The sequence below is a fragment of the Corythoichthys intestinalis genome, chromosome 3, assembly GCF_030265065.1.
Source record: "Corythoichthys intestinalis isolate RoL2023-P3 chromosome 3, ASM3026506v1, whole genome shotgun sequence".
Lineage (NCBI taxonomy): Eukaryota > Metazoa > Chordata > Actinopteri > Syngnathiformes > Syngnathidae > Corythoichthys > Corythoichthys intestinalis.
Window position 1 is genome coordinate 56052606 of NC_080397.1, and position 24028 is coordinate 56076633.

Consider the following 24028-nt stretch of genomic DNA (forward strand, 5'->3'; position numbering starts at 1 on the left):
ACCTGCCAGCGATAGCGAACTAGCCTAATGCTAACAGCATTAGAGCTAATGATGGGAGAACGATGACGAGGAAGAAGTCGCTGCTTTACTCTGTGTTTTCGTGGATCATACATCATGGAATATTAAACCACTGCGGTCCTACCCCCACAATATATGAATTTAAGTGAGAAAGCGTATCGTTACTTACTTGAAGTTTAATCATTTAGATTCGCTATTATGCTAAAGCTAAAGTGTATACTATACACTTTATTACATTATATCATTATTACTGTGCTGAAACAAAAAATATAAAGTTTCAATTCTAGGTTACAATTCAATTAAAAAACTGCAATGACAAAGATACTTTTAAAAACAATTATGATTAATTTTCTAAATGATGTAATTAATGTTTTTAATCTTGCTGATTTAGTCTGACGAAACCCTAATTGGAGTGATGGTTGATGAGATGAAGAGGCTGCTGAGGAAGCTGATGTCCAAATTTGTGCAAATGGATGTGATCAGGAAAGCTGAGGATATCCTAGATGTTGATTACAGGAACAAGGAGAACTGGCATGACACAGGCAACATAGCAGTATCACATGATGCCAGACAATGCATGGAGCAAGTTGAAGACTATCTCTGATGCCACCAAAAAGAGGTTCTTCGACAGTGTAGTCAATTTTTACACAAGTGTTGTGACCAAAATGAACTTGAAAAAAAAAATGGTTGCATTTTGTCTAAGCGATTGTCGTGCGCGCGCGCGCGCGCGTCATCGGGGTTAGCAAACAGAAATCTCCCTATTTGCAATTTCTACAACTTAACAGGTATGGTTGTACTCTGGAGCGACTTATGTGTGCAATTATTAACACATTATGATATCATTTCACATGTTATTTTGGTGTTTAGGAGTGACACTGAAAGTTTGGTAAATTTGTTAGCATGTTCTTGATGGGAGAAATATAATATATAATATGACCCGGAATGAAATGGCACATTGGGTTGATTCCCTTAGTGACTGTATCAGCCTATTGTGATGAATCCCTTTTATGACTATAACCTTATTTTCGCCACTTTGGCGTCCTTATGATGTCATCTTCGCTACTTTGGCGTCCTTATGATGTAGGATTCCCTTTGCCTTGATGTTATCTTCGCCACTTTGGCGTCCTTATGATGTAGGATTCCCTTTGCCTTGTTTTCCTCGCCACTTTGCCATCTTTGTTATATGTGATTGCAAAACATGTGTCACAAACACATCTAGCGATATCATTGGGCGAGTGGTCATCATCTGAGAAAGGAGGTTGGCCCCCTCTCGCTGACGTGATGTACCACTATAAAAGCTAGGATTTTTCCTTCCCCTGTTAGTCAGCCGTGGTAGTCGTACGTATCGCTCGGCCTGTATTCCTCTGCAACTCTCTCGGGGTGTTGGCTCTCCGCCTGCTTGTCAACGGTAAGAGTTTTGATTGCTTAATGTAATATCTTGTGTGCTTTAACAGTAGCGCAGGGATCTTAGAAGTGACAATCTGTATCTAGCGTTATTGTTTGCTTTCTTCCTTTTTCTACATTAAACATTGTATCGTTCTAATAAACTTCATTCATTTGCAATTTCTAATCAATAAACATTGTCTATTTGGCGAAAGTGTGCCTGTCTATTTAATAAACATTGTCTATTTGGCAATAGTGTGCCTTTTGCTGACTCACTGCGCACCTTGAAATTTCGTAAAACAGTTCTTTATGCTATAGTTATCTGAATAACTTAATAGCTATGGCCACGTTCGCGTTCGGCCTTTGGTAATGTGTGTTCAATTGTATTGTTGACTTTTTTATATTGAAATGCATGCTTTTAGTTTGTGGCGCTTTCACGCCCAGGTGGGGGCGCGCTTGCTTTGTTTACGTAAAGAAGAGCGCTCACGCCAGAAGACCTACAGCTACGTAGCAGAGTGAGTGGGCGAGTTAGCGAGAAAGAAACATGACTGCGAACCTACGTTCATTGTTTATGCTTGTAAAAAACTACAGAGGCAACGCCTGTGTGTATCATCTTTTCTGTTGTTGTTGTGTTTTCCACCCGCGATTGGACACTTAGAGCCGGTTGTGTGGTTGTTTGAACGATGCGCTAATGCTAGCGAACGCATGCTAACCGTTTTTGTCATTGTTGTAAAAGCAGCTAATTATCATTTATTTACGTTGATGTGAACCTGTTTGGTATCGTGGACAAAATTGATTCAGCAAATTATACGGACGTCCAGCATCGTCATTTGGGAGTTTAGCCCGCTGAATAGCCAGGACCGAGCTGTAGCGTCCTGGTGAGGACAGTATATTTATCTGGTCTTTGCTTTTTGGCAAAGCCCGATAATTTTATTCTGAGACTTTATTGTTATTATTTATTAATCAACTTATTCTCCGCATTTTTTCGGCGCGCCGCACAGCCCGTACCACTGCACCGATCGGCACCGTTCAGGTATCGACACGTCCGGAATTTTCGTGTGACTGGCTTTTTGTCAAACGGCCTCGAAAAATTTTCAGTTTTCACGTAAACGCCGATTTTCCGATTTTTAAAAAAAAAAAATTCAAAACGCTACTTGTCCTACGACTTTTGACCAAATCCCATAATTCGGACATCAAAAATTCCGGGACGGTGAGGGGCATAAAGATTGTTTACAGAATTTGGAAAAAATTTACGGTTCCCCGGTAATTTGCCAAAAACTTTCCCATTCATTTTAATGGGAAATGTCCCATTCACTTTGAATGGGATTTCCAATAGAATCTACATTGCATTGTTGCCATTCACGGTCATGTATGTAAAATCTATTGATGCTAATGGACTTGAATTCAATTGACTATATGGATGTCGATGCCATTGACGGCCATGGACCTCAAAAATTTTTCCCATTCATTTTCAAAGGGCAAAAAACAACATTTCCCCAATCAACAAAAAATGACCAGATATCAATAAGACGTGTCCCCCAAACGACCCCGATTCCATTGACGCTGGTAGGGGGTGCTGCCATTGACGGCCATGGACGTACAAATTTCCCATTCATTTCTCATGGCATTTACTTTGTTTAATGCCATCGACGGGCATGTTTCTCCATTGTATTGATGCCAATGTACTTGCTTTCCATTGACGCCTATGTAAGTCGTTGCCATTGACAGCCATGAACGTCCCAAAATTTTCCCATTCATTTACAATGGGGAAAAAACAACATTTCCCCAATCAACAAAAAATGACCAGATATCAATAGGACGTGTCCCCCAATCTTCCCCGCTTCCATTGACGCTTATAGAGGGTGCTGCCATTGACGGCCATTGATGTCCAAATTTCCCATTCATTTCTAATGGCATTTACTTTGTCTAATGCCATTGACGGGCATGTTTGTCCATTCTATTGATAGCCCTGGGCGGGGGTAAGATCTGTATCTCCACACAGCAAAGACCAGAAGTAATTTCTCCCAAAATTGCAGTTTCTAGTCATATTTCGTTGTTCATGCATCATGTAACATTATCATACTGTGCACCTATTCAGCATGTTGTTCTCTATTGTGTTTTTATTAGGGCTGTCAAAGTTAACACATTAACGAGCGGTAATTTTTTAAATTAATCCTGTTAAAATATTTGACGCAATTAACGCACAAATGCCCCGCGCAAACATATTAAAAGAACAGCAAAGTGAAAGGTGTACTTGTTGTGTTTTTCGGAGTTTTGCCGCCCTCTTCTGGCGCTTGGGTGCGACTGATTTTATAGGCTTCAGCATCCATCAGCATTGTGTAAGTAATTATTGACATCAACAATGGCGGGCTACTAGTTTATTTTTTGATTGAAAATTTTACAAATTTTATTAAATCGAAAACATGTAGAGGGGTTTTAATATATAATTTCTATAAATTGTACTAGTTATTATCTTTTATTTATTTTCTATAAATTTGTATAAATATTTATATATTTTGTTATATATTTATATATTTTATTTATTATTTTTATTTATCTTTTAAGACCTACAAGTCTTTCTATCGCTTTAACAGAATGTTAATAATGGTAATGCCATCTTGTTGATTTATTGTTATAATAAAGAAATACAGTACCTATGTACCGTATGTTGAATGTATATATCCATCTCGGTCTTATCTTTCCATTCCAACAATAATTTACAGAAAAATATGGCATATTTTATAGATGGTTTGAATTGCGATTAATTACGATTAATTAATTTTTGAGCAGTAATTAACTCGATTAAAAATTTTAATCGTTTGACACCCCTAATTTTTATATTAAATTGCCTTTCAAGATGACATGTCTGTTCTATGTGTTGGATCTTATCAAGTAACTTTCCCCAAAAAATGCGACTTATACTCCGGTGCAACTTGTATATGTTTTTTTTCTCTTCGTTGGGCATTTTATGGCTGGTGTGACTTATACCCAGGTGCGACTAGTAGTCCGAAAAATACAGTAATCTAATATTCTCTTGTTTATTTAGCACCTTTGGATAACTTTGAGAGTCCAACTGAATGTAAAAGAGTGTTTATTCACCACAACAAAAGCTTCTCGAGCAAAATAGTATCAGGGTGAAAAATTTGACAGAAATCTGGCTGTGAACGTGTGTAAATGTGAAGTCATCAGCCAATCAAACTAGCGTTTGATGGGGTAAAATGGACTAGCATATTCAGCAAGTGAAGAGGGGTCAATGCAAGTCTCAACGTATTGAAAGTACCTTAATTAGGGCCCGAGCACTAAGCGTGCGAAGGCCCTATTGTTTTGCAAAGGATTATTATTATTATTTTATTTTTATTTTTTTTTCATGGCAAATGAAAACGGCCACGAAAAGTCACGAAAATTTGCACATACGTGCGGAAAATTGTAAATTTCGATAATTTTGCAATGTTGCAAAAACATGTAATAAAATGGCTCAGTGGCGCCCACTTGAAATTTTTAAATTAGCCTATAACATTAGGGTCTGTCAGCGTAGAGCAATGAAATTTGGGGGGTCTATACCTTGTCCAAAACCGCTCCAAAAAAGCATTTACACCCATATTCCAAACCCAACAGGAAATCGGTTATTTTGGATCGAATATGAAATTTTTATCGATTTACAGGGTGCACATTTGAGACCTTTTCGCCGAGGGAGTTAGTTGGATCATCTTCAAAATTGGTGACTGTTCAGGAGACATATGAGATCTTAAGTTTTGAAAATGGTGCGTTTTCATTCACGGGTCTGACCTGGGCGTGGTGCCAAAGTCGGCCATTTTTTCGGCAAAATGACAAATTCAGTAAATGGCTAATAGTTCGTTGACACAACGTTCAATCTTTTTCATATCTGGCATGTATGTGCGGTATCCCACCCTTAACATGAGTGCATTGAAATATTACCCATTAGGCCTAGCGCCCCCTAGTGAGAACAGGAAATGCCTTTTTTTATGAGACAGGTTCCTCCTCCAAGGGAAAAAAATCTGTTGACCTCAAACCTGCATCAGGGGCACCTTAAGACCTGTGTTCAGGTGCCTGATTAAAAATATTGAGGTTTCGTTGAGGCGGAGGGGTCCAAACAGGAAAGTGAAAATAATCGTCAACAATTTGTCACGTAAAAAACTTTGAAAAGTCATAACTCAGCAGATATTCAACATATCTGCGCCAAACTTCCCGTGCTTGTTGAGAGTCATACCCTGAAGGGTCTTGTAAGGGTCATTTGCATCAACTCTACAGTGCCAACTAGTGGCGACAGAAAGGAGTTTTAAAAAAGGCCTTTCCCATTGGGTTTTTTCAACGTAGAGCAATGAAATTTGGGGAGTATATACCTTATGCAAAACTGCTCCAAAAAGTCTCTTGCACCCATTTTCCAAATCCAACAGAAAATCAGGTATTTTGGATCGAATGTGAAATTTTTATCCTTTTGTAGTACAGTTTACGTTTGGAGGCCTGAACATGCACGAACACTCACCATATTTTGCACATACATGCGGCTTTGCGTGTATTTCAATAATCTTGCGATGTTACAAAAAAATGTAACAAAAGGGCTCAGTGGCGCCCCCTTGAATTTTTCAAAAAGGCGTTTCCTATTAGGTTTTTTTAACGTAGAGAAATGAAATTTGGGGAGTCGATACCTTGTGCAAAACTGCTCCAAAAAGTCTCTTGAACCCATATTCCAAACCCACGGGTCTGACCTGGGCGTGGACCTAAGTCGGCCATTTTTTCGGCAAAATGACAAATTCAGTAAAAGACTAATAGCTCCTTGACACAACGTTCAATCTTTTTCATATCTGGCATGTATGTGCGGGATCCCACCCTTAACACGAGTGCATTGAAAATTTACCCATTACGCCAAGCGCCCCCTATTGGGAACAGGAAATGCCTTTTTTTTTACTAAACAGGCTCCTCCTCCAAGGAAAAAAAAATATATTCACCTGAAACCTGCATCAGGGGAGCCATAAGACGTGTTCAGGTGCCTGATGAAAAATACTGAGGTTTGGTGGAAGCAGAAGAGTCCAACAGGAGAAGTGAAAATGACTGAAGCCCTTTCGTCTCACCACAAGTTTTGAACAGTCATAACTTCTACAACATATCTGCGCCAATCATCTCGTGCTTGTTGAGTCATACTCTGAAGGGTCCTGTAGGGGTCATTTGCATCAACCCTACAACGCCAACTAGTGGCAATAGAAATTCACTCATTTTTCTAATATATGTCCAGTTCTTTTCAGGTTGGTCATTATAGTTTCAAGACCTTTTTAAATATTTATTTCACGGCCCATGTCCACATGTCTCTGTCTGTTGCCGTGACGACCCTTTATTCGCTCCTTTTTTGTAGTACTCTGTCCAATAGCGGTTTTTATCTATTAGGTGTGTGAATGTAAAGAGGCGACTTTCGAGCATGTTAGGTTCTAATGAGATGATTAGAGAGGACGATCTGCCACCACCTTGACCTGCACTGTCCGAGTTGCGCTAGATTGCGAGGGCCCGTTCAGTCCTGCTTGCAGGCCTAATTCCCTTTATAATGGTAGGGTTAATTCTATCCTTGTGACATGGGATGACAATTTGAATTATTTATATAATTGTATAATTATAAAGTCATAATATAATGCAAATAAGGTTGTGTAAAAGTTGGTAGGGACAATATAAGCATCCTGAAAAGTTGGTAGTGATATATCCCTACCGTCCCTATGCAAACCTACGCCCTTCGTCTGAACATAATGAAAATAATTCACTTCATAATGGTTAGGTATTTTCTATCCTTATATTTGGGAAGACAATCAAGATTACCCATACAACTGAACTCATTGTATCATGCAAATAGGTGGCTTATAAGTTGGTGGGGTCAATTTGAACATTCTGAAAAGTTGCTAGTGTTATATCCCTACCGCCCCATTGCAAACCTACGCCCTTGATATCTACAGACCCTACTCACCTACGTCACAATATGACATGTTGCTGTATCCGGCCGCCATATTGTCCGTCATTTTTTAGACCTATTCTCATTGTTTTCAATTAGTCGTGAAAGTTATAGAGCAATTCATGGAAGCCCCGGTGTTATCTGACGCTGTAAACCAGACATGTCCAAAGTCCGGCCCGGGGGCAAAATGCGGCCCTTGGTCGAATTTCATCCGGCCCCCAGCCTCTGTCATAAAATCAATAACGTCTGGCCCGCACACAGACTTAATAAATTGGTCAGCAATACTGCTACCAGCATATGAAGTAGCTTACACACTAAATGCTGCTCCTCATTTACCCGCTAAGAGGCAACAGCACTCTACGCAACATTACCCTGTGTGACCCTTCCAGTTTTCTAAAATGGCGCTAACAAAAAAACAAAAAAAAGTTGACTGCGACAGCCGACGCTTCAAGGATAGGGGGAAATTTGACTATTTCTTCACTGAAATACACAACAACTGTGTCTGCCTGATTTGCAAAGACACTCGCTGTTTTTAAAGAGTTCAATGTGAGGCGATATTATCAAACAAGACAAGAGATGTACGACAAGATTAGTGCTGCAACAATTAATCGATTAAGTCGAGTATTCGATTACAAAAAAAACTAATTTTGTTACTTCGAGTATTCGTTTAATAAAAGTGCCGTTTTAATGGTTTATTTTGAAAGTGTTTGCAATTAGTTTTATTGATGAGGGTGGATACACTACCCTCTGGTCTGCCTCTTTTCACATGGCTGAATCCAACTGCTCCCTGTTAAGACCAACATAAGCTTTTTAAGTTTTTATTTGAGCTAATGTTTTTTAATGCATTCTCAATTTAGTTTATAGGTATATTTAGACATTTTTGGTGGGAATTTGTGTCTGAGCCATTTGTTAAGAGCATTGTAAAAAAAAAAAAGGAAAAAAAAAAAACATTAGCATTTAAGCTAACAGACTTTTTCTATGTAAGTTAGCCAGTTGTTCTTATGTCGTACATTGATCCTCATTTATCCTCAGAGAGTCAAAACAGAATGCCATAAAGGCTAGTTGCGAGATTGTTTAAATTATTAATTAAAAGTAATAATAAAGCAAATGTGACACATAGAATGGCTTGCTAAGATTTGTTTAAATATATTGTTCTACGTAAAGGACGTCAGCCAGGATCGGCCCCCCATATTTTTACCACACCAAATCTGGCACCCTTTGCCAAAAGTTTGGATACCCCTGCTGTAAACCCATTGGATGCGTTGCATAAAAGGCGTTATGTGGAAAAGCTACAGTCTATCCATTTGCCAGATCCATATTTGAAGCCTAAATCGATATTTTTCGACCCACTGTCTTCGCCCTCTCTGCCTGACATCTGCTACCCTGATATCTACAACTATCTAGTCCAAACAAAATCAGCCTATTCTCACAAAAGTTTGAAAAACTTAAAGAGCAGCACTCCAAGCAACATTACATTACCCCGTGTGACCCTTTACTTCCAATTTTCTAAAATGGCGATAATAAAAAAAAAAAGGTGACTGCGACGCGTCAAGAATAGGTGCATATTGGACTATTTCTTCAATAAAATACACAACTGTGTCTGCCTCATTTGCAAAGAGACAGTCGCGGAAGATACGCAACGAGAATTTAAAGCAACTTGAAGCTAATTTAATTTCACAGCAGCAGTATTTCGCAAGAGCCCGAAGGTCGAAAGAACGCGACAAAGGCGAGATTGTTGAAATTATATATTAAAAAAATAATAATAATAAAGCAAATGTGACACACAGAAGGGCTTGCTAAAATTTCTTTGAATGTATTGTTCTACGTAAATCAGCCCAGGTAGCCCCCCACATTTTTACCAAACCAAATCAGGCCCCCTTTTCAAAAAGTTTGGACACCCCTGTTTAACCGATGATCCGTAGACGAGGCCAGCTTCTTTCACTTGTTACCAGCTAAATATTATTCAAAAAATAAAGATGGTGGAACAAATAAGCATCTTGAATTTGAAACAGTATGTTGTCGGCGATTAGCCTAGCAATGATCTTAATTGTGGTTGTCAGCCCAAAACCCTCTAAATATTAAGGTTGCACTGATGCCGATACCAGTATCGGCAGGGGGCGCCGATCCGGCCCGAATTGGTGGTATCGGTATCGACGAGTACCAACATTTAGGGCGCCGATACCATGTACTGACATCATTTGAACGCAAATATACTGTCCTCCCCACGTGAGCGAACTTCCCTAAATCAGTACATCTGTATGTCTTTGTCTTGAAATGACCACACGAAATTTACACCTTCGTCTTCAATATTACGGATGTACACTACAACTCCTATCCGGGATGTTAGGCTGCTCATTTAACATGGTATTCACAAATGATTGGCATGCACAAGCTAACGCTTGTTATTGTAGCGCCGATGGGATCAGAAAGGTTAAGACTGTGGGAGACTCAGCAAACTCATGGTTTAATGATGAACAATGAGTGGCAAATTAAGAGCCTCGTACTTCAAACTCGTCCTGTTTATGAAAGTCGATTGTAATATGCTGGTGTTGTGCAGTAATGAGCAGAAGTGACTTCTGTGGCCAGAAAACACTCTAGCGGCGCAGCACGCACACTAGATATCATCAAATAGCAATCTAGATGTCCTATGTTAGATCCCATGCCATTAGCTGCGTGAGCCCAGAGCGACGCGTAGTCCATAGACTACATTGATTAAATAGAAACCGCCATGACTGAATGGAAGTTAAGCAGGCCAAATCAACCCATACCAGTGACTATAGATAATGCTGCAAATACTGTTAATTCAGTACATGTTACAGATGGACTCGGACCACAAATAGGATGTTTAAATATAGCTGCTAAGAGAGCTGCAGCAATCAACAGTGTGACCCACTTTACAAACAGTAAAATAAATAAACTTAAAAAAATAATAATGATAATAACAGTTGTATTTTCTGTTTCAGAGCATTAAATGTATTGAATTGTATCGAAAATCGTACCGAACTGTGACATAACTGTATCGTTGCATCCGTTATACGCATATATATATATATATATATATATATATATATATATATATATATATATATATATATATATATATATTTTTTTTTTTTCAAACAGAGTGGTATCGGAATGGTATCGGTATCGGCCGATACTGCACAGCCAGGTATCTGTATCGGTATCGGGCCCAAAAAATGGTGTCGGTGCAACACTACTAAATATAGATTAAATGCATCTTACTAGATATAAAATGACTACTACATAATCTGTGGGAGTCGTTTGGAGCCCAGTTTTCTCATCGAATTGCAGCAGTCCATCTCGCTCTCCTCTCCGAGTCTCTCGGAATACGGTAAAACTTCAAGTCTTTCCGTCTATCTTCTCTGTTTTTCCAGCCGACCGCCACACACGCCTTCACCATTTTGATTATTAATGTTAACGAGCAGAAAAACACGCCATAATAGGAGGAATTTACGAAGCGGTAATACATTAACATGACGAGTAGACGGACAACATGGCGCGGGGGCATGGCTGTGACGTCACGTGAGTAGGGTCTATTGGCTGCCATTCCAAGAAATTGGAACGCTATCGGCTGCCATTTCAAAAAATGTCCGAAATGGTAGAATGAATTTAAGACGCAACTCGTATCGGCATTTGCTGCCACTTGGTGTAACTCGCAACACTGTTGGCAGCCATTAGTGCCAGTTAACGTTAAGTTTGGTTATTTTTTGAAATTCTTTTCATGTCCCAATTAGGGGTGTGACAAAATATCAAAATGGTGATATATCGTGATACTTTGTATCCCAAAAGGTTATCGAAATGCTCCTGCCAAGAATCGAGATATCGTTTTAAAAAGGTGTCAATGTCTAAAAAATAAATAAAAAGAAAGGAGCCAACAAGTTGCTACCAAAGTCTTCCACCACAATAGTGTCTCAGTTAACTCTAAAGCTGCACTGACGGTGCTCGACAACCCATTTAGACTGGAAACGTTCGTTCATTCGAAACCAGAGCGTTCAGTCATTCTGTCCCAATTTTTAAGGCGTTTACAGTAAGCTTGAGAACGATAAACCGATACGACCGGATATCCGGTTTTACAGGTGAGAGATACAGCTGTATCGATTGTAAAGTTACCATTCGACAGTAATTTGCCATTAAATATTCAACGAACCGATTGTAGAGCTATAATTCGGCTATCGCGAGCACAAGAATCGGCTTCTAATGCCTAATTCAATGCATTGCTTAATGGAATGATAATTTAGCTTTTACTTCACTTGCTGCGCTTGTGTCATTCACCACACAGCGCGCTTAGATTGAGACCGCACGCATGCTATAATATGGACAAGCACAACTCACGGTATGGTTGCCTCTACTACCCATGCATTTCGGCAGAACCGCTACTAGTCGCCGTCATTGCCCGATCGTCACGGGCGTGCCACAACGCGAGAGCTAACAAAACCACTGTAACGCACGCTCCATAGCTTTTTCTTCCCAGCCCAAAACGAAAACGAAACCGGTAGGGACAACAAAGCAACATGCTAAAACAATGGACAGTTTGAGCACCGACGCCAGCGACGTGCAGCGATTGATTTTCAACGCACCCAGGAAATACAAAAGTCGGACTTCGAAGTGAGGAAGGCAGCCAGATCTGTTCGCATGAGACAGAGCTAGTGTGAAGTGAGGAGCGGTACAGGGATTTTGAGTTTTTAACCCTGAAAAATAACCCACTACAATGGTGGAAAGGGCAGCACGCTCCTTTGGAGATTTTTTTCCCACGAAACGCAGTCTACTTAAACTAATCCACATGTTAATGTTTATCTTCCTCAAGAAAAAAATCTGCCCTTCAAAAAAGATATGGACAGTGATGAGGAATAAAAAAAAATGTGGAAGCACAGGCATAAGTGAAAGACTCTGCTGTGTATAAGGTAAAAGTAATGATTATTGACCTGTCTGTCTAAAATGCCATGTTTTTATTCCCCCAATTATACCAGTGGTAAAGCATAATTTATTTATGATAACATTGCGGGTTTAATTCTTTTTTTTCTAGAGCTGCTGCATATAATTAATATTTTTTGTTGGTAAGATGTTTACGTTGAAAGTTTGCACTTAAATTGCTTACCTATTGTGTTTGAAACACCAGGAAATACACTAATTGATTTACTGCACTTTATTGTTTTATTGTCACTGCTTTATTGTCACTGGAGTTTTATTTTATTATAAATCCCATCCAACAAAATGACGGTCATATAGTAAGCCTTATTTTTAACATTGGTATGAAATTTTGTTGTTTAATTTTGCTATTAGAAATGTGGTCTTTTTTATGTTTAAAATATTGTTCGAACACACACAACAAATGTTTACTATCTTATCGTTTTCACTCTGTATCGAACCGTATCGTTCTTAAACTGTATCGAATCGTATCGAATCGGTCGGCCTTAAAAACGTATCGTTTTTTTAATCGAATCGTAACCTGTGTATCTAGATACATATCGAATCGGCTTCATGCCAGAGATTCCCATCCCTAGTTTACAGGTCACTTGCTGTTTTATTTGAGGGCATTTGCAGGTCATTTCCTGTTGAGTTTGAGTCACTGCCTATGGCGGAAAACACTTAGGTGACTTGAAGTTCCGCTCTGAGACCTCCAATTTGTCCAAATTTCAAAATTGTCCGATATGCACGTGGGATACATATTTCGAAAGTTTAAAATGTCAACTTTCTGGGGGAAGAAAAAATTTGAACAGGCGGGCATTTAAAAAAAAACAACAACAAAAATTTCAAACAGCAAAACCCTAACTGGACGTGAGAGCAGAATTAAAGATGCCACGATTTTAATGAGATGTTATCGCGTACTTACCTTGTTTTGATCCAAAAACTCCAAATGTAGCATGCATCATCGAGTGTCAAGACACAGATGTGAATGGCCACAGCTGGATTTTTTGGGGGATTTTATGGGTGAAACGGTAATATAACAAGGGTCGCGATGCCGAAATCGCAGACATCAAGGAGTAATCGAGATTTTCATCTGTTTACCCTTTTAAACTTTTTTTTCCCCAATTTTTCTTTGTTTGGATCGATTATTTCTCATCTAAAATATTGGGGAAAATGCAACAGTAAGGAAAAAAGTGCAATTAAGCGAGTTATAGTTATCTGTGACTTTTTTACAGACGCCAATTTTTTCCACTGTGACGTAATTTGTTTCAAAGTTTAAAATATGAGAGTGAATAATTTTTCAAAGTGCTTTTTTTTTTTTTTTTTTTAAACGAAATATTAGACATCAATTAAGGATTCTAAGCTAAAAATGACAGACATTTTGAATAATATAATTACTTGACTTCTTTTTATGGCTGGGTTGAAACAAAAGCGGTCATACGACGTCTGTAAACGGGGGTTTCCAGGGTAAAATGGACAAATTAAAAATAATTCGGGGGCTAATGCGCCATGAATCTGCTATGGCAGACATATTGTTCTATCAAACACAACGGATCTTTTGGCTTAAAATTCATCAGTTTCTTTTAAAGAAGGGTGCAAGAGCAGTTTTGTCTGTGTTTTCCGCCCTATTCATTTGAGTGATTCCCAGGTCACTTCCTGTTCTGGAACTCAAAATAAACAGGAAGTGACCCATAAAATACACCAAAATCAACAGGAAGTAACTGAAAATCAACAGGTAAATGACCTTAAAGAGCATACGACATGAGAAAAAAAGTTTTAAATGGCATTTAAATGGCAAATTGGAATTATTCAGAACGAGGAAAACGCGACAAAGAGAGCCCCAAAACGTCATTGTTTCAGTCTCTCTACTCCAATATTTTTACAGGATATTCTTTTTATCCAAGTATGTTTCCCCAATAGCTATCTAAATGGCTTGAGAAGGACCAGTCAGCCCGTCGAGGGGGAACTATTCACAACGAGGATTTTTTTTTTTTACAAAATATTCTTTTTATCCAAGTATTTTCTTTTTATCCAAGTATTTTCCCCAATTGTTAACTCGTTCACTCCCAGCCATTTTCACCAGAGCAAGGCCCTTCGCTCCCGGCCGTTTTTTCCAGATTTTGACTGATTTTGCAAGGCCCACAGAAAATTCTGTTCCATTGCTATATAAACATGGAACCCACCAAAAGAAAGATTAGACTCTCTTCTTTCAGCAGACAAAAAAATTAAGTTCATATCTTTTTCCATTCTTTAGAAATCAGCATTAGAAAATGGCTTAGTTTGAGCAATTTTCCAATTTCTGATTAAAAAACGGAGAAAATGAGCTTTTTGTAAACGCATACATTTCAAACATAAGTTTGACTTTAACACGGCTTTTTTTTGCTTCAGTGACGACCCAAACATCTGAATAATGTTTGCCTTTTGCAAAATAACATGAACAACCAGCCAAATAGAGCTTTTGATAGCAAAGTAGCATTTGATTCACACATGACTACTGAGAGATGACGGTTTGTCGCCGAGATGACGCCGTTGTCGCCACGTCAGCCGTGTAAACTTTTCCCTCATCGTTGTCTGTCTCACAAAGATGTATTATTTTTGCGTTTCTGCGGGGTCTGCTTGGCGAGCCGCTTTACTGAGGGTCTCACTCGTTTTGCGCAGTTTTGAAACGCCTGGCCTTCCAGGCGTCCTCTCGTTGTTTTGTTCGGTCGGAGCGCCGCCTGGGCTCCTCCGCCAGCGCTCTAACAATGCTGGCCGGCCGTTCACTGCTGTTGAATCGGGTTGCCTGGTCTTGCAAAATGCGCTACTGCCCTCCAGTGGCCAGTTTGATTGCTTTAAAAGGGGTTTGGAGTGTTGTTCTTTGTTTATGCTTTGAAGCGGTCTGCAATGTTAAGAGTCTTTAGCTCAAATGCTGTGTCCAGCTCTTTTACTCTCCTGCACTCTGTGAACTCTCGTACACTCTCTCTAATGAGCCGGAACGCGCGCGGCTCTTTATAATGTGTCACGTGACTGTGACGCAGCCGGTAACGTGCTCGGCCAAACAGACACACAAGTACGGTGGGTGAATTATGTCCAACAAAGGGTCACCACTAGCCTGGCTCTGCCAGACTATTCTCCCTGTATTTTTCAAACACTGAGAGAAATAGTCTGGGAACCATCCCATTAACGGCCTTTTCGAGCAGATACAAAATCAATCGACAAATCAGATTCGTTTATTTGCGTCACGTGTTCTTCACGAGCAACGTCACTCTTGCGCGTCGAAAGTCGTCCCTTCAGCAACACAGACGGTGAACGGCAGAGCCCAGAATATGTTCCAATCCACGGTAAAATCAGTTTTAAATGACCAAAAACACATCGACACGAGTCACTGACAACAATCTGTCTCGCGCTAGCCATGTCGAATAAACTCCGCTCTCTTCGTATGTTTACTTCCGCGCGCAAGTCCGTCATCCTGAAGTCGCCATTTTACTAACGTCACGTCTGCCCGTCGCTGATTAGTCCACTCCGCTCTCTGTATGCTGTGGCTTGCTCCGCCCTGGAAATTGTTTCCGTGGGAAGGGTGGCCAGACTCAATAGCTGGAACAGCGTTGAGTCTGGTGTACCAGGCTAGGTCACCACACAGGTCCCCCCAGAATTCACCCACAAAAGACACCAGGCGCAACCCGAATCAAAAGTACGGAACGGAAGGGTTGCGCGGCCGGGGCGTCCGTCAGACGACCGAACGGACGGTCAGGCGGCCGTCCAGGATGCCAGAGGCGGGACGCCCAAGCAGAACAGTCTGGAGGACGCCCAGGATGCCAGGCAGCGGGCGACCGAAAGCGACGGTCAGGCGGCTGTCCAGGACGCCAGATACAGGACGTCAGAGCAGAACGGTCCGGAGGACGCCCAGGACGAGGAGCGCGCCGTGCAGCACCGCCCAGGCGAGGCCGGAGAAGCGGACGCCGAGAGAGGCGGCACGCATTGCTCAACGGCGGTCGAGACGTGCGATGAGCAGCACCACCCGGTCGAAGCTGCAGACGAGGGCGACGGGCGCGGTGGTCAGAATCGACCGGTCGAGGCCGGAGACTAGGGCGATCGGCGTGGCGGTCGGAGTTGCCCAGCCGTAGATAAGGGCGACAGGCGAGAGGAACCAAGTCGACCGGTCGTAGCAGGTGCGGGGGAAACGCCGAAACCGGAGCGACGCCATCATTGTCAAAAGGCGGTGGACGAGGAGAGACGTTGGGGGCGGCGTTTGCTGGCGCTGGCCGATGTGCAACCTCGGAGACTACCGGAGGCGCCGGCACAGCAGCAAGGCTAGCGGCGATGGCCAGCGGCGTAGGCTGATGACTGACCTCGGAGACTCCCGGAGGCACTGGAGTGAGGTCAGAGGCGGCGGCGGCCAGCGGCGCCGGTAGAGGGGCGACCTCGGAGACTTCCAGAGGCGCAGGTGCTGGAGCGACGTCATTAGGAAGGCCAGAAGCAGGCGCAGCAATGACGTCGTGAGGCGAAGTGTCGCCGAGAAAACCAGTGCCGGACGGAACGCCGTCGAGTGGACCAGGGCCGGACGGAACGCCGTCCAGTGGACCAGGGCCTGATGGAACGCCGGCGAGTAGGCCCGAAGCAGACGGGGCGTCGTCGAGAAGGCCGCAGGTGGACGGGGCGTCGTCGAGTAGGCCACAGGCGAGCGCACCGTCGTCGAGTAGGCCGTAGGCCGGCGCATCAGCGCCGAAGCCGAGAAAGCCAGGGACGGGCGCAGCGGCGTCGGTGGAGAGTGGCGCCAGAGCCGAGGCAAGCGAGAGCGGGGCCGGAGGCAAGAGAGCAACGTCGGCGTCGGGAAGTGCCAGAGCGGAAGCGCGCGGCAGTGGAACGGGTACCGGGACAGCAGTACGGCTGCGAGGAACCGGGGCGGAAGTGCCGCCATCTATGGCGGGTACCCCGGGCAGCAGGGCTCTCGAGGCGGGCACCGTGGGCGTCAACGAAGTCAACTTGTATGACGGTACAAAAAGTCTGAGGAGGTGCGCCTTGAGCCCCGTGTACTTGTCGACCTTCGGTGGATAAACCACGAAGCGCTGTGCCCTGACCACCGTTGAGTACCCGAGCGCGGCCACCACGTGGTAGAAGCGCATGTTGTCGTCGGAAACACCACGGAAGACGAACTGCTCCTCCGCGTTAGCGAACCACGCGGCCGCAGAAGACTCGTTGAATGTCGTCAGCTCGAAAAAGCTAGAGTCCGCCATTGCAATAAAGTGTTCAAAATGCCTCTGAGACTTCAGCGAGGCTCGTCGGGGTCACCAGTAAAGCGGTCTGCAATGTTAAGAGTCTTTAGCTCAAATGCTGTGTCCAGCTCTTTTACTCTCCTGCACTCTGTGAACTCTCGTCCACTCTCTCTAATGAGCCGGAACGCGCGCGGCTCTTTATAGTGTGTCACGTGACTGTGACGCAGCCGGTAACGCGCTCGGCCAAACACACACAAGTACGGTGGGTGAATTATGTCCAACAAAGGGTCACCACAGCTTCTTATTAAAAAAAAACGCAAAAGATGTATAAATACGTTTCTGGGACAGTTAAGCATTTAAAAATAGAACGTATTTATACGTTTCTGGGAGCAAATGAGTTAAATAAACGGCATGGTCATGACAAATAAGTCTTATGCTAAATGGAATATGAAATAATAAAAATGCATTTATTCAGGATGACATGGCAAAATTACTCCATAATGGTCAAAACTGTCGACTTCACCTTTACTGCCGCACCTCCCGAACGATATTTTATGACACCTAAATCGGACATATGTAATGTCCCTTCCCCGGCTTCGGAGAATGTAAACAAACCAAAAGGCGTGACACCTAGCCGACATGCTAACCCGAACCGAGTGATGTTTCAAAGTCTTCGAAGCGGAAAATCACACATAGCTCGCCTGGATTATTTGCCATGACGACTAGGTTGTCAATTGTCTTCGCGGATCGGCAAACCGCCCGGTGCAGGGCAATTTACAGTTCGTTCCCCGGAGGGGGGCGGCTGCGGTTGTTGTTGTTGAGCTAACGTGCTGCTAATGTGCACGAGGAGAGCTTTTTACATGCCTATCAATAATCAAACATAAGTAGTCCTTTATTTAAAGATAGTTTGAAGTGTTTACTTTGTAATAGCTGTATCAATATTTGACATAATACTAAACAAGATGTTTACTCACTTCCTCGTAAGTCCAATGGTCCCACAGTAGTCGTCGGGCTTGTTTTGGCCAACATCCACGGTGAATGGGAACCTTTTGAAAGTCCAAAAAGGCCTCTCAACGCCTCTCCCTCGTACAGAACGATTTTTCTGCAGCTGTTTGGCTGGCGTGATGCGAAAAATAAACGTATTAATCAGCGCCCTCCTCCTCAATGCAAGACCGAAGCCGGAAGTCACTCATTTTCATGGCGCGGGATTAAAAAAAACTAAATAAATATAGCGATCGCTTCCACACACATCGATGCGGTCCATATCATTCAGGAGCATAAAATACCGCCTGTATTATGAAATAAACATGCTTTTTCGTGTCACATGCACTTTAAATGGCCAAAATGACCTCATTGCCTGGCAATGGCTGCCAATGACGGCCATAGAACGAATGTTCATTCGCTGCCACTCTCCCACTTCAAATGGATTGGACGTCTACTAGTGATAAACTCATTACAATTCCCAGCAGAAGCTTGTCTTTCGGTTTCTTAGTTGTTTGCAGGGGCGGACTGGGACTAAAAAGCAGCCCTGGACTTTGACTCAGCCCAGCCCACAAGAATCGCTGTACATAGACCCTCTAGGAGAATTAAAAAAAATATTTTATTGTAAAATGGATCAATTTCGTTCACTTTGAGAGAAAAATGAAGAAAATGTGTCTAGACTTTGACTGTCTGACTTGGGGCGCTCAAAGTACTGCAAGGCTGAACTGGAGTTGGATTCATCTTTCTCTATAATCAACCTGAATAAACAAATAAAAGGATTTATTTTTGAAAGCAGATTTTATGTATTCAATTGATTATAATAACACCTATCCCCTGTGTCTATAATATGACTTCATTGTTTATGCCATAATTAATCTTGCCACGCCAATAATAAATTTAAATGAAAATACAATAAACATTTCAAGACAAATCCTGTATACATAACCTTTATTGGAAAGTATTAACCAGAAAACAAAACGATATATAAATGATTAAAAATATATATCATATCAATTTAACTACCTAAACTTTAAAGTAAAACCATTCATTTTATTAATATTTTGTTATATTTCTTCTGAATTAATATTGCTGCTGCGTGTGCATAGGTTGTTTTACAGCTAAAATGTTTTTTGCTGGCACTAGCCCTTTAATTGCCATTTATTTCATTTAAATTGTAGCTACCTGGTGGATAACAATTGCCAATATACCTAGCAAGTAACCCTCTTCATTCCATCAGCCAGGTGGCAACTAGAAAGTCCGCCAAAGCTCTTATCGCTCTATCCTTCTCTGGTGGCTACCACTACCACCACTATTTAGTGTTTCAAGATTTATTTATGTGATATTTTTTTGGACATGTATTTTCTAATGGGTGCACACTTTAGTTAATATTTGTCTGAATGCTTACTAGATTTTATTTGCCATTTTGTGGTAACGACCACAGCTGTGTAAGATCTGGCACCTACCATTCTGAAGGGGGGTTATTTAAGTTAAGTTAATTATGATTGTTTTGGAGTAAAGTTTTCACCGTTTAAATGCACATTAGTTATTGTTTGATTATATGTACATTTTCATCTGTCATTGTTTTATTAAGTTACAATGTTTGGCTAATTTGTCATACCTCCTTCAGGTGGTCGTTAGTAGAGTCCAACCTGATTTAAACGGCCACAGAGATGTGTCTGGAGGTCAGGTCAGTTTGGTTGAAGCCTTTTGTCATGTTGGCCTCTTTTATGTTGGGCCCAAGATATTTTGTTAAACTGTTGTTTTGTGACTTTATTAAATTGAATTTTTACCTAAGTTGAAACACCAGTGTCCACGTGTATGTTTGGTCCACTACACTTTCCCTTTCATGGGCCACACCAAGTCTTTCAGCCAGGCGCATTGCTGCCACCTGTCGGATTGGATGCGAACTGTAGATAATCACAGAGTATAGCGGGGATAAAAACAGTTGCCACGTTTACATGGAGCCAAATATTCCAATTACAATCGGAATATTTGTTCAAACCGAATAAATGTGTTCCATATAAACACCTCATTCGGAATGAACAGGCCCAAACCGAATGGAATTTCATTCCGATTCACAGGGGTGGAATATTCCTTTTCCCAAACCGATTAGAAGTAAAATTATATCATGTAAACAGGGAAGCGGAATGGTGTCTGGTTGCGTTCTTTCTGCGCATGCTCCGTACTGACGTGGTGACGTCACTTGGTGACGTAAGTAACGTCACTTGCAACATGGCTTCCAAGCACACGCACAGCGCACCCACACAACTTTTTAAATGAACGGCGTATCATTCTGAAGTTTTGTTTCCACTCGAAAAGTTAAAACAGCAGCTGATCTGACGATCGATCTCCATGTTTTGCAACGTGACGCTTTGTTTTGATTAATCTGCGCATGTCAGACGGCAGTTGTCAAACGTCCTTTCGGAATAAAGGCAGTCACATGTAAACGCTGGATCGGAATAGATGAAGTGACATGTAAACAGCTGATGTGAAATTTCCATTTGGAATGATTTGAATCGGTATGAATAAAAGTCAGCATGTAAACGTGGCTAGTGATGTATGTATGGCGGCAGCCGGCCGTCCAGAGCACCGGCCGTTCTGTGATCCTCCAGAAGCTACAGATTACCAGTCCGCCCCTGCCTCTAGTTAACAGCATATCAGTGCTAATGCAAAACAATGCAAACTGACTGCACAAAATTGCATAGGTGGTGGCGGGCGCGGATGCGCGTGCACAACCCGGAAGTACTCCTTTCAACGCACACGCGGTCAATTTAGCCGCAAAACGTGGCGGCAACTAACCTATTTACACTCAATCGGACTTACAACACATCCCACAGATGCTAAACGAACACATCACCTCACGGCATAAATTTGCAACACGCATTTGATGTAAACAAAGCTTACCAACTTGGAGCGATGACTGCCCGTCGTTGCCACGGCAAAGCTACGAAATGGCCGCGCATGCAGGGGTTCCAACCTTTTGCTGATACCCACCTTCATTCACCGATATCCACAGATCAACATTCCCTCGCAACGTCTCAACACTCTGCTCGAATGTCCACCCACCTGGCCCATGCCTTCAGTCCCACAACCAGTGTTGTTAATAACGGCGTTAGAATATAACGGCGTTACTAACGGCGTTATTTTTTTCAGTTATGAGTAATCTAATTAATTACTTTTCTCATCTTGGCAACGCCGTTACCGTTACTGAGGCAGGAAAGGCGTGCGTTACTATGCGTTACTAAGTTGGTTGAATAAAAAAACTCTGAAACGGACTCATGGAGACGAGAGAGCAGAGCAGGAGTGGGGAAGACGCCGTTGCAACCGCGATGCTAGGTGGCCGACAAACAACGCCCACATGACACGGTAGATATCATATTATAGAACTAGATGCAGATTACAGACACAGCTGCATTAGCAACATATTTTAAAGTGCCTGTGACACGAAAAAGCATGTTTATTTCATAATACACGCGGTATTTTATGCTCCTGAATGATATGGACCGCTTGGATGTGTGTGGAAGCGATCGCTATATTTATTTAGTTTTTTGAATCCCACGCCAGGAAAATGAGTGACTTCCGGCTTCGGTCTTGCATTGAGGAGGAGGGCGCTGTGACGTGTACGGTAGAAGACGTCCTCTTCATTATACAGCTTACTGTTGTGTATGAGGACGAAGGATTCAGCTGATTTTGCGGATGAATACGTTTATTTTTCGCATCACGCCAGCCAAACGGCTGCAGAAAAATCATTTTGTATGAGGGAGAGGTGTATACGCCTTTTTGGAGTTTCAAAAGGTTCCCATTCACCGTGGATATTTACTGTGGGACCATTGGACTTATGAGGAAGTGAGTAAACATCTTGTTTTGTACTATGTCAAATACGAATACAGTGACTACAAAGTAAACACTACAAACTTTCTTTAAATAAAGGACTACTTACGTTTGATCATTGATAGGCATGTAAAAAGCTCTACTCACGCACATTAGCAGCAAGTTAGCTGCACAACAACTGCAGCCACCCTCCGGGGAACGAACTGTAAATTGCTCTCCGCCGGGCAGTTTGCTGATCCGGCGAAGACAATCGACAACCCAGTCGTCGTGTCAATAAATCCAGGCTCGTTATGTGTGATTTTTCGCTTCGAAGACTTTGAAACATCACTCTGTTCGGGTTAGCATGTTGGCTAGCTGTCACGCCTTTTGGTTTGTTTACATTCTCCGAAGCCGGGGAAGGGAAATGACATATGTCCGATTTAGGTGTCATAAAATATCGTTCGGGAGGTGCGACAGTGAAGGTGAAGTCGACAGTTTTGACCATTATGGAGTAATTTTGCTATGTCGTCCTGAATAAATGCATTTCTATGATTTCATATTCCATTTAGCACAAGACTGTTATTTGTCATGACCATGCCATTTATATAGCTATTGGGGAAAAATACTTGGATAAAAAGAATATCCTGTAAAAATATTGTAGTAGAGAGACTGAAACAATGACATTGTGCGGCTCTCTTCGTCGCGTTTTCCTCGTTCTGAATAATTCCCCCTCAATGGGCTGACTGGTCCTTCTCAAGCCATTTATATAGCTATTGGGGAAAAATACTTGGATAAAAAGAATATCCTGTAAAAATATTGGAGTAGAGAGACTGAAACAATGACATTTTGCGGCTCTTCGTCGCGTTTTCCTCGTTCTGAATAATTCCCCCTCAATGGGCTGAATAGTAAAACCGATGAGCATAGTCTACCGCTGACGTCATCCACCTGTTGGGGACGCTAAAGCCCTATAATGGTAGGCGTGGCTAACCGGCAGATTAAAAGACTAATTTAGTAATTTCTCGTCATCTGCGCTTTGCTAAATGGTTGTATACAGTCGAATCGTCTCAAAATATGATTCTAATTCACATAATAATGCCATTTAAGACTTTTTTTCTCGTGTCATATGCTCTTTAAGGACTACATGCGTTAGTAAACAGCCGCCATTTTAAAGCAGTAGACCTCTCAGGAAGGCTCTGATGTAGAGATCCTTCCTAGCGAACCTAAGTAACCTTTTTTTTTTTTTTTTTTTTTTTTAAATCTAAAATGCTCCTAAATCGGAAAAATCTTAACTTATCTTTAAATGATGAAACAGTTTTAAAACTTACACATGTTTAAAGTAGACAAAAGGGAACTAATGCAATAACGGGAGCAATTTTAACAACTTTAACGGTTGATTCAAAATTTTAAATGACTTCCACACATAGCAAAGGTTACTATCGAGTACCCTTGTGTCTAGTTAAGTGGAGGGTAAATAATTGGCTAGGGCCAATTGTCCCCCAAACCCTTTAAACTTCACATTGCGTGACCTGTTTTTTTTTTTTTGTTTTTTTTGAGAAAAAAAATAAAATGATCACTAGTTACTTTGCCAAGTAACTAATTACTCTTACATTCAGGTTACTAACGCAATTACATTTTGGGAGAAGTCATTTGTAACTGTAATTAATTACTTTTTTAAAGTAAAATTAACAACACTGCCCACAACACATGTGACGCGGGACCAAAACAGGAAATAGCTAAGAGGTTGTCATGGAAACACGTATGGGGAACC

At 41.8% G+C, this 24028-nt stretch overlaps 1 long non-coding RNA gene across 2 annotated transcripts in view; it reads left to right on the plus strand.

Annotated features, from left to right (window-relative positions):
- Nucleotides 1–24028, plus strand: part of LOC130913243 (uncharacterized) — a 47073-nt gene that overhangs the window by 696 nt on the left and 22349 nt on the right. For both annotated transcript variants that reach the window (XR_009062735.1, XR_009062734.1), the window contains exon 2: nucleotides 410–1426. This is a non-coding gene — a long non-coding RNA (uncharacterized LOC130913243). The remainder of the gene's footprint in view (nucleotides 1–409; nucleotides 1427–24028) is intronic.